The sequence below is a fragment of the Bactrocera tryoni genome, chromosome 2, assembly GCF_016617805.1.
Source record: "Bactrocera tryoni isolate S06 chromosome 2, CSIRO_BtryS06_freeze2, whole genome shotgun sequence".
Classification (NCBI taxonomy): Eukaryota; Metazoa; Arthropoda; class Insecta; order Diptera; family Tephritidae; genus Bactrocera; species Bactrocera tryoni.
The window spans coordinates 41,436,636-41,448,940 of NC_052500.1; the positions used below are offsets into that span (position 1 = coordinate 41,436,636).

At 36.4% G+C, this 12,305-nt stretch overlaps 1 pseudogene; it reads left to right on the forward strand.

Annotated features, from left to right (window-relative positions):
- Positions 1 to 1,061: 1,061 nt before the first annotated feature.
- On the forward strand, positions 1,062 to 5,588 carry LOC120768692 (annotated as a pseudogene).
- Positions 5,589 to 12,305: the final 6,717 nt, after the last annotated feature.

Here is a 12,305-nt window from a genome sequence, read left to right on the forward strand (position 1 = left end):
CTGGAGTTTCGCCTTCTCACAGTAGCTCGCCTTCGAACGGATGTTCTTAGGCTACCCAGAGGATACTTGGTCAAAGACCGGAAGTAGTGAGCTGCTTGAGCCATGTGTAAAATAATCGTTTCTGGCGTGAATGGCGATCAGAGAACTTTCCTCACTTGCGTGAACTTCTACACATGACTCCATCCTCCCCAGAAATTGACATTACCAATAAATAAAACTATAATGACGCACGGCACCATTTCAGATATTACAAAATAGTTAAATATTAAGAATCGAGAAACCGCGTTAAGAACTTGTATAACTGGCTTAAATCACCCCCTAAACCCAATTCTATTTACATTAACACCTACCGATTTGCCAAATGCTTATGCTAAAGCACAAGAACTTCCTTCAAATAAAATACGATCACAATTTGCTTTGCAATTTAGTAAAAACAGCCATGAAATTGGTTCAGGAAACCAGCCTCAAGCTAATCGAAGATATCCGAATTTTCAGAATAACTTAAAGTGCCCCCAAAGGAATAATAATTCATACCTAATGTATTCCAATCATTCATAACCCATGGAAGTGGATCAATCAATAAATAAACACAGTCTGTGCAAAGAAACCAACCACATGTTAGGAGTAACAGGTATAATTGGCAGACCAATTATCAACCAACAACTATACCAAAAAGGTCAATTGAAAGTGCACAAATAAGCACACAACCTCAACCAAAAATTGAAAGAATCAATAATATTGGTGAGAACCATTTTTAAGGGCAAACTCCGATTTGCCGTATGTAGGGATGGCAATGATTAATCATTTGATTAAATTAATCGTTTATTTTCATTCAATTTACGATTTAATTGCATCGAAACACCTTTTCTAATTACTCGACTATTACTCGAGTAATTGCAAAATAATCGCAAACAGCATTTTGAAATTTAATACATTTTATGTTAATCTAAGTTAGCGTCAAAGGGTCGAAATTGGTCGCATAAGTCATTAATGACTGGAAACGGTGTGAACATACTTAGTTAAATTCTAATATGTCAACGTAGTTTAATATCTCCAAATGAATGTCTGGTAACACTGCATTTACAGTTGAGTCAAACGTATTTTACGTTCAGTTGTTTGAAGAGCAATGGCGCCAGTTAAAAGCGAAGTGTGGAAATTTTTTAATAAAATAAGCAATAACTACGTTAAATGTCAACTTTGCTGCAAAAATTTAAAGTCTTCTAATAACACATCAAATATGTTGCAGCGTTTAAAATTATAACATGCAAATTGGTGGTAAGTTGGAGCAGTCGGTATTACATTTTAAATTTCTTCTAGTTATATATAAATATATGTGTATAAATTAGACTCCGCAATCTAGGAGTAAAGACAATGTTTCCCTAAGAGCCGTTTTCACAGTGATTAGTTAACGATTGGTTGACTATTAGTCAATGTAGCCAACAGCTGTTTGTTAACTAAAGCAATGTTTTTCACAGTTCTTAGTTATAAAAATAAATTTTCTGGCTAAAAGTCTGGTAGCACCATAAAAAACATATGATCTTGACATTACAGTTTTACAATTTATGTTTTTATTTCATTTCACAATTGGTAAAAATTGCACTTCAAATGGCGACGAAAAAGATTAATTTCAGTGAAAACGACGTAAATTTATTACTTGCTATAATAGAACAACATAAAAATGTGATAAGGTGCAAAAAAAGCAATACTTTTACGGTAGATGTGAAAAATAAAGCTTGGTTAAAAATTCAGGAGGAATATAACAGCAGAACCTCGTCTTCATTTCGCGATGAAAAAATGCTGCGTACCAAATATTACAACATGAAAAAGGAATTAAAGAAAAAGGTAGCAGCTGAAAAAATAAGTTGCATCGCGACAGGCCGCCATTGAAAATTAGCACCAATGATATTGATGTAATGTTAACATCAATAATAGGCTCGGAGCAGTTAGAAGGAATGGAATCTGTATACGATTCCGATAATCATTTTGTGCGAAACAAAACGGAGGATGTTATCGTTAGCATTGGTAAGAAATTACTTAATTATTCTGCTTTTAAATTGGGAGGTTTCATTGTCTATATTCATGCTGTTACTAAAATACCATCATTTAAATGTAATAATGGTTTTGCAGATAAGGCAGCAAATAACATCAGTGCTAAGCAATCTCAGGATGGGAGCGAGGAATTTGAAGACATCAAGAACACATCCAACACAGCTACTACTTCGAAAAATTTGAGTACATACACACCTGCAGATTTAAAAGCTCCTAAATGTAAAAAACTTATAATCGACGAATCGCAAAGCAAAGAGAAAAATACATCATGGTCGAAGCTGGCCGCTGTTAAATCAAAATGGACCGGAGAAAAATGCCGCGTAGAGATTGAAATATTAAAAGCGGAACATGAAAAGCGAGTAAAGATGTACGAGCAACATATAAAGCAATCTGAAGTGGAACACAAAATGCGTATGAGAATTATGGAAGAGCAATTAAAGGAAATTCAATGGCGCAATCTTCAATTGTAAAAAAAAACAGTACAAGCACAAAGTAACTTGACACATACAAAATAAAAGTGTTTTAAATAACATTGTTGTATTATTTGCTTCTGATTGATAGTCTTACAAAGCTTGACTTGCAGTTATAAGGTTGCAAAGTACCCATTTATTAAATTATTCCTCGTCACATTTTTTTCAGTACGCCGATCAAAGCTGCGATTATTAAACTTAAAACTTAAAACTGACAAAATTTGCCTATCAATCTCAGGATCTAAAAGAGGCGCTTCAGTATCGCGATGTAAGCAGCATATATTTTGCAACACTGCTGTGGCGAAAATTATTTATTGGACTTTGGTGCAATTCATTCGTATACCCAAAGACAATAGTGGAAACCTTCGCTTCCAAACACCATAAAAGCGTTCAATTGGATTTCTTGACCGAATATGTGATTCGTTATATAGTCTTTCAGCTGCACTGTTAACGGAATGAAGGGGTGTTAAAATCCGTTTATTATTTTCATACCCTTTATCAGCAAGCACCAGTCCATCTCCGAACTCTCCGTTCTCAAGACCAGCAAAAATACGAGAGTTTCGTGATATGGTAGCATCATGTGTTGATCCTGGCCACCTAGCAACTATGTCTAAAATCATCAAACGAGCATCGCCAATCGTTTGTACATTAAAAGAAGATATGATTTTTATATTACGAAATAGTTCCGCATGGTCTCCGCCTAAAAAGGAAGGAAACATGTAAAAATAGGTATTCAGGTGGTTTTGAGGTGTTTCAGCTCACCAGGACACTGAGTTTTTACGTGCGTGCAATCTAAGGCACCAATAATTCTGGGAAATTTAGCAATTCGAAAAAATTTTTTCTGTTTTAGATGTATATCTTCCGTTGTAGTAGGAAATCGTATGAAACGTTTTCGCAACCTTGCTATTTTATCTGAAACAAGAGTAACAACTCTTGATACTGTGCTAGTAGACACTCCTGACATATCTCCAATCAATTGCTGAATACTGCCAGTGGCATAAAACCTCAATGTAATGGCCAACATATGATCCGGCGACAACGCATTATTCCTAGGAAAAAATTGTATTTAGAAATCGGCAGGCAAAGCGTTAAAAAAGCTATACCATGTGGTAGCATGCTGTATATCTGGATGTATGAGCTGCAATACTTCCCATGCAGCATCTTTGCATAGGCGGAAACGCTCTCTAAAGTCCTTTTCATCATAAAGTTGAAAGAAATTAAATCGCTCCCGGATTTCTTTTTTCCGACGGAAAATTACCACTTTTAGCAGCCCTTCGTAATCGTCGTCACTGTCACTGAACTCCATTGTTGTGGCTCTAACGGCTCTAAGTGATGATGACACTGACACCATGATTGAAATGCCGAGTTGCAGCAGCAAATCAATTAATGAAAGCCCTTTGAGTAAGGGGCCAAGCTTCAGCAGCAAGAAACGGAATGAAAGCAACATGAGAGAGCTACCCAGCTGTAGCAGTAAAAATCCTCAACCCCTCACTTCTAAAGTATTCCAAAATATTGAAAACTTTTCTCTTCATGGCTCAAAGAACCAAAAGCTATAGCATGGAATAGTGGAAATGGTTATCAAGGATAATCTACCTTTTGACTTTGTTGAAGGTATGTATATTAAAATACATTACAAAACAAATTGATAATTAATGACGCTTTTTGTTTTTTAAAAGGTAAAGCCTTCTTAAGTTTCATGAAGCAACATTTTCCTCTTTACAAAGTCCCAACAAGAAATACCATCAAGGCTCACATTGAAAAAATGTATGATGAAGAAAAAGAAAAATGTGTAGCGATGCTAAAAACTTTTTCATATTTGAGTTTAACGACAGATATCTGGACTGATGTAGAAATGAATAGCATGCTTGGTGTGACCATTCATGGTGTAAATGGGACGAAGCAATTTAATGGAACAATTGGCGTTTATAAATTAACGGAAGCACATACTGTATCACATATTTCCGAAGTTCTCATTGCTGCTTAGAAAGACTTTTCTATTGACGAAAAACTAGTAATGGCTGTAGTGACCAACAATGGTCTAAACATCGTAAAAGCAGGTCATCATTCATTTGGCAAAAAACGCCATATTCCTTGTTTTGCACACACCCTCGATTTGGTATGTGAAAACTCACTGAACAATCCTGAAGTAAATACAGTTGTTGTAAAATGCAAAGAAATAGTTAAGTGGCTATAAAGAAGTGTTAAAGCTAATGATGATCTTCGAAATATGCAAGCTGCCGCCGGAGTAGCTGAAGGCAAAATGCTAAAGCCAATTTTGGACGTGAAAACAGGTTGGAATTCGACCTACTACATGCTTGAACGGTTCATTAAACTATGTTCATGTATTAACCAAATACTCCTCAACTATTCTGACGCACCGGTAATGATAACATCTAAGGAAAAAGATGATATCATGGAAATACTTAGTATATTGAGACCATTAGAGGCAATGACTGTACAACTAAGTGGTGAACAACGAGCAACGTTAAGTCACAAGAGATTCCATTAGTTCACTGTGGTCGGGAACAAATAGTGAGAATAACAGCTAAACAGCCAGTCGCTGAAAAACTAAAAGATGTCGTGTTAAATCAGTTTGATGGTAGATTTGGCTACATCGAACATTCCTTTTTGCTAGCTGCATCAACATTACTCGACCCGAGATTAAAAACAAATTAATTTCAAAGATTAGCGTTCCCCTGTTATAAAGCTTTTACGTACTGAAATAACAGTTGCAGATGATACTATGGAAACGGGCAGCGAGTCGTCAGTGGAATCGGTAGAGAATGAGTTTGACCTCTGGGCTCCTCACAAAACTCTAGTGCACAAAAGAAGGAGGAAGGACAACGATTTTACATCTCCACAAGATGAATTGAGCTTTTATTTGAATAGTCAGGTATTAGAACTATGTAAGTCGAAACATTATTGATGCTTTGGAAGAAATGAAAACCGTTTACCCAAAACTGTACGGACTTTCAAAAGAGTATTGTCATCTACTTCGTACCTCAGTACCATCTGAGCGGCTTTTCTCAAAAGCGGGTGCAACTGCGACCGAAAAACGCAATCGTTTGACAACAAAACGTTTATCGAAATTGCTTTGCCTTCAAACTTGGTTGAACAGAGAATAAATTTTCTTGACTTCAATGAATATATTTTCATTTATGCTAAGACAAATGAATTTTTAATACGATATTTTAATTTTAATTCCGTTTTTGTTTTTGTGTATATGCCAATAGTCTCCTATATTTGATTGGTTTTATTTTTACACAAAGTTGCAAAACATAGACTTTCAAGCAAGAAGCAATTCTTTTACTTTATATTATTATTTATACTGTACATATTTTGAGAAATTTAATGTCATTGTGCTACTTAACTTCAAATATAGGCCATTTTCTCTTCTAGGATATGTCTGGGACTCTGTGATAGAGCATTATAATACAATATTCGGCGCTGAAACTTGGTGGTGGTCTTTATGCAATTTAGTATTATTTGAAAACATTTAAATTAACCGATTAATCGATTTTTTACATTAATTGCAATTATTCATTTTAGGCCAAGAATGGCAAATGTAAATGGTAGACGTAAGGACAAGTAATGGTACGTCAAAATAACAAATACACTATGTTTGTTCTTTTCCTATCGAAGAAAAAATAAGAGATATCCGATGAGACCAACCAAGGCGGGCATCCTGCAAAAAAAATAAAAACTTAATTTTAATATTATTAAGCTTACTTATAGTTTTACCATCCATAAAATGCGTAAATGTAAGTTACTTTAATAATAGTTCCGGAGTATTTTTTTAAATAACAGGCTCTGTTGGGTTGACTAGGACAACGTGGAATATAGTTGTCCACATCGCTCTATTTCAATACTCGGAAGGCTGCAAGTTTGAATTTCCCTAAAATATTTGAAAGACTCAACGATACTTGAAGAGGATAAAGTGAACACAGATATATAGATATTGGAAAGCTTCACACCATCATCGCGTTCACTTGACTAGGTTAGTGTTACCCTTTTTAGGGTCATTATATGTAGTTCTCTTTATTTGGGCTGATGGAGAAAGAGCATGCAGAAGTTCTAAAATAAAAAAATTGAGAAGGCTAAGGAGAACGGAGATACTTGCTGGGATTGTTACGAAATCAATAGTCTGTAAAAAAGTTACCTTAGATGTATTAAAACGTCAAAATCAAGCCTATTGGGACAATTTTAAAACAATGAACGGTTCAATTTATTCGATTCTCGATGAACAATTGAAACGCGAGTTATTCATTGAAGTAGCCACTAACCTCAGCACAACAATAGAGACCTTTGAAACGAACATTATAAGCGTCTTTTGGAACTCTAAAGGGAACTTCATGAACGGACTGTTCCCTATAAAAGGTTTGAAAACCAAATAAAATAATTTCAAACAACCTTCACCAGAGCTTGCGGCTTCCCGCTACTGATCCTTTTAAACTGGTACATACATATAGCCGCCACATCAGCCAAAGTTACTAAAGACTTTCTATTGTTTAATATAAAAATACCTTTAGTTACTAAAACAGAGCTCCAAATGTACTCAATATACCCATACCCCCCAATATATGACGGGTATTTCGTGAATTTTCAATGAAAATAAAGGATTTTTTATAGCATGAATGATTAACTGTTCTAAAGATGTCAACGTATGGTGAAAGTGACGATATGTCCACAAGTGCATCCTATCTTTAACGTAGGACATATTCAAACTTGTGGATGTCATTATTAATTACAACTTAACTGTAAAGTCAATATTATGCCAACGAAAGAATATTGGTGACAGCTCTTTCCACCTAACACATGGATATTTAATGTCATCAAAGATAGAGGCCGAAACTAACTGCGATGGTAGTGATCAAACTATCATCCCAGATGGACACGGTATCATAAAATTAGACACCAATTGCGTTTTAAGGACGGAGAGTGTAAATCTTTGGGCATACGATTTGAAAAGTTCCGTAAATGAGTTCGAAATACGAGGAGCTAGTCTTAAACCACTTAGAATGTGATCATATGGTGCAATACAGCATGAATACCACTAACCTATTCCTTTTAATTTCTGGCGGAGTTATCGTAAAAATTGTCCTACGACGCATTTAAAATTCAGCAAGGAACGTACATTATATCCAGCAGAATGATATTTCTTTAGAAATAAGTTATTATTAATAGTAAATTCAAATTATATTAAAAATTTTAAATGCAGTACAATAGCTTGTATAAGACAAAATATTACGAGCTCGATCCGCCAGTCTTGTAGCGAAAAATATAATTAAAATGCCCAAGATTTATAAATACTTGAATTATTTTTAAATGTTAACACTTCACCGTATCCTTAGTAATATATTGTTGTAAATCTGTACATAAAGAGATATCACATTACAATATTTATGTGCATTATCGCCAGTACATACGAATGTAGCCTTAAACATAGATATGTATTTACAAATACCCATTTCTATCAACACTGGAATTAATGTGGAGGATGGAGTCATGTTTACGCAAGTGAAGAAAGTTCTCTGATCGCAGTTCACTTGAGAGTGGCCACAAACGATTCTTTAACATATGACTTAAGCTCAGCTTACGACTTTCAGGGCAGGTAATAAACCCTACCAATGAGAAGGAAACAACAGCCTCGGATAGATGACACACCGTCAACATAATTCCGTGTTAAGAATTATGATTTAACATATCGCCGATTTGCGCCCCTGTCCTGAGGGAAGAGAAGAACGATGTGATCAAATATGCCTTCTATGAGCGCTTGGAGCACACCTATGTGAACATTCCCCGCCTCGATGTCAAAATCTTGTTTGAAATCTCCAAAATTGCAAAGTCTCGCGAACTGAGGCTTAGACGGCATGTTAATGAGGAAGCTTTTAGCTCATCGAAACTGCTGGGTGCGAAATCCGGTTGAAACGCAAGAAGTCTATCGACCTGGTAAGATAACTTTTGACGCCGCCCCCGCCCAATTTCTTTTGCCACGTTTGTGTCGGCAGAGCGGTCTCTTCTTCGAAGCTTTTTCAAAGTTTTATTTCGAACGCAACCAAATATTAATTGGTAAAAAGTTGCGTTCTTTCTTCTTTTGCGACAGCTCAACCGATCTAGACGTGGTAAGTGCAATTCCAAATTTTATAATAAAATTATATCTAATATATAAAAATAAGTCGGGTTTTCCTTCCTGACGCTATAACCCCAGAACGCATGAACCGATTTCCACGGTTTTGCATTCGCTGGAAAGGTCTCGGGCTCCGTGAGGTTTATAGCAAAGAAAATTAAGGAAAAATTTCAACAGAAAAGCGGGAAAATAGAAAAACAAAAAAAAAGAAAATAATATGTTCGTAAGCGCATAACTCAACAACGCCTGGACCAATTTGGCCAATTCTTCTTTCTAAATGTTCGCTGAAGTACAAGGATGGTTTTTACTGCAAAATTTTGAATAATTGCCGGAAAACCCCAAAAAACAGCACTTTTCTTTTTCCCATACAAACGAATGATTGTTTGTTTGTTAGTAACGCTAAGAGAACGGCTCCACCAATCTTGATGAAATTTTAAGTTCGTTGTGGATCGGGGAAGGTTTGGAAACAAAAATACCTTATGCTTTTCATGAGGAAAAGTCACAAAATTGGATAATTCCAAAAAGTAACATTTTTCCATACAAATTTTTTTCAATTTTTTTGGTTTTGTTTTTAAATATTTTGATTTGTAAATTATTTGAATCGTTCAATTTCTGTCGGTTGCTTTTTTATTCCGTCTATTCAAAAGAAAAATTATTGAAAATTATTCAGTGAAAACTGTACGTGTGTTTCACACAAAGTGATCAATTGCGAAGAGGTCGCTCTAATATCGGTCGGCGTTCTTTTTGCCATCAACGTATGGCAGCCCAAGGCCAGGCAAGGCAAGAAGTACTCCCAGGATGCGGTGACATACGAGCGGAATTGTGGATCGCGGTCAATCACCAAGCGATCGTCACGATGTCACAGCACGACTTTTCAAACAACAGTTACGATCTTTGATGGCCTTTATCTTGAAGCAACGCATGTGTGGTGCTGGTAGATGCTAGATGTACTCTGTTGAGTAGCAAAAGTGAGGTTTGCCGCACACACACATTCCTTTTTGGATGGTGGTTACACCAGATCAAATTGATGAAATCATTTCTGCGGAAATTTCTGATGCAAAGAAAGATCCAGTATTTTATGGAGTGATGAAAAGCAATATGGTTCATGGACCTTGCGAACACCACAATCCCACTTCGGTTTGTATGTCTGACAATAAATGCACCAAACATTATCCACGTGCTTTTCTTTCAGAAACACAAACTAGAATCCACTCCATCGTCGTCGCTCACCAGATGACAATGGCAGAACATTCAGCATTCAATTTAGAAGAGTGAATATCGAAGTTGACAACACATGGATGGTACTATATTCACCATTATTGTCTAATTCACATTCAAAACTGATATCAATGTTTAGTACTGCAGTTTGGTAAAATCGATCAAATACGTTTGTAAATACGTCACCAAAGGAAGCAACATGGCGGTTATTGGCCTCAAACGATACGGTCGATACGTGAACTGCAATAAAGCGCTTTGTAGGATATTTACTTTTGTAATTCATGAAAGCTTTCCGACTGTTGTGCGTCTCGCAGTTAATTTGGAGAATGGCCAAAGAGTGTATTTTAACCCAGAGAATACAGTACAGCCAGTGGAAGCACCGTCAGCAACAAATTAACATTGACGAGTTTATGCTCAACTTTTGTCAGTGATCCGTTTGCGAGAACATTGCTCTATTCGGAAATACCTTGATATTATACATGCATCGTCGAAGAAATAGTTACGCAGAAAGCAATGCCAACCAGTAGATGGACATCCAGGTGTGTTATCGAATTTACACAATCTACCCGTAAAACGTCGATTGTTTCTACCTTCGGTTGCTATTGATTAATGTACGGGGTTCACTTTATTTAAGTCATTGTGTGGTACGGTGTGTGCAAGTTTTGGAGAAGTAAACCAGCAATTACAATTGCTGGATCATGTTAATGACTGGAATGCAAATGAAGTTCGCACACTTTTCGCTATAAACATTTCGACAAATCAGCCTTCAAATCCGCGTCAGTTATGGGATACGAACAAAAATGACATTGCCGAAGACATTTTGCATCGTCTTCGCTAAAAATTGGAAATGGGTTAATTCCGGTGGTTCGATATCAATTCCATCTGTCGTTTATCAATTCACGAAAGATGAACTCATCACGAATGTTCGGACATTGGCCAAATTGCGCAATGTTAGTTGCCAAAAATACCGATGTTGTTGACTTAATATGTAAGATTCAAAGTCAAATTCCGGGAGACTTGCGCTCATACAAATCGATCGATCGTCTTGACAATGAAGAAGACGCCGTGAATTATCCAGTTGAATTTCTAAATTCTTTGGAGAGGCTTGGTATGCCACCACATCATTTGCGTCTCAAAGTTGGGTCTGTCGTTATTATCTGCGCTATCAAATACAAGGGGGCAGAATGCTTGAATCTACGAATTCCTTTGAGTTTTAAAGATTTGGAAAACCATCTTTTCTGTACATGGGAACAAAAACCAAAAAAAAAGTTGTCAAAACTTTTTTTCACGCAGGACAACGGCTGCGGGGTCAAAGAGAACTTCAATGAAACGGATAATTTGCGGACACGTATAACGCTTCGATTTAGTATTTATTTTGGATTCACTTTCAATTACTTAGAGAAGTTCAACTAAATAACACTTAATTTTTGTAATCGAAATGAATTCACTACTGTTGTGAAATGAAATATAATTTTTCCTTTTCAAATATAAAACAAAAAGAAATTTTTTTTTATCTTTTAATCACCAAACGAAATGTTACATAAAACGAAGCAATTTGGTGGCGACACGGAGTTCGCCGGGTTTTCTAGTTGATTATAAGAAAGATTTTATTCTTTATTTATTAACTTGAGTGGAATCATTTGCGCCGTCCATTTCCCTACGGCCAACCAAAACCACAGAACGAGCCACAACGTGCTCCACCACCCGAATATAAATATCGGGTGATTTTTTAAGAGCTTGATAACTTTTTTTAAAAAAAAAAACGCATAAAGTTTGCAAAATCTCATCGGTTCTTTATTTGAAACGTTAGATTGGTTCATGACATTTACTTTTTGAAGATAATTTCATTTAAATGTTGACCGCGGCTGCGTCTTAGGTGGTCCATTCGGAAAGTCCAATTCTTGGGCAACTTTTTCGAGCATTTCGGCCGGAATAGCCCGAATTTCTTCGGAAATGTTGTCTTCCAAAGCTGGAATAGTTGCTGGCTTATTTCTGTAGAACTTTAGACTTGACGTAGCCCCACAAAAAATAGTCTAAAGGCGTTAAATCGCATGATCTTGGTGGCCAACTTACGGGTCCATTTCTTGAGATGAATTGTTCTCCGAAGTTCACTGAAAATTCGACGTTGTGGCAGATCGTTCGGCTTCAGTTCTTGCACGAGCTGTATTTTATACGGTTTTACACCAAGATCTTTGCGTAAAATCTTCCATGTGGTCGAATAACACAAACCCAATTGCTGCGAACGGCGACGAATCGACATTTCACGGTCTTCAGCCACACTCTCAGAAACAGACGCAATATTCTCTTCTGTACGCACTGTACGCATTCGTGTGGTTATTTAATGTCCAATAAAGTAAACTGAGTGCGAAACTTGGTCACAATCGCATTAATTGTTTGCTCACTTCTGGTCGATTATGGTAGACCATAAATCGGACGTAAAG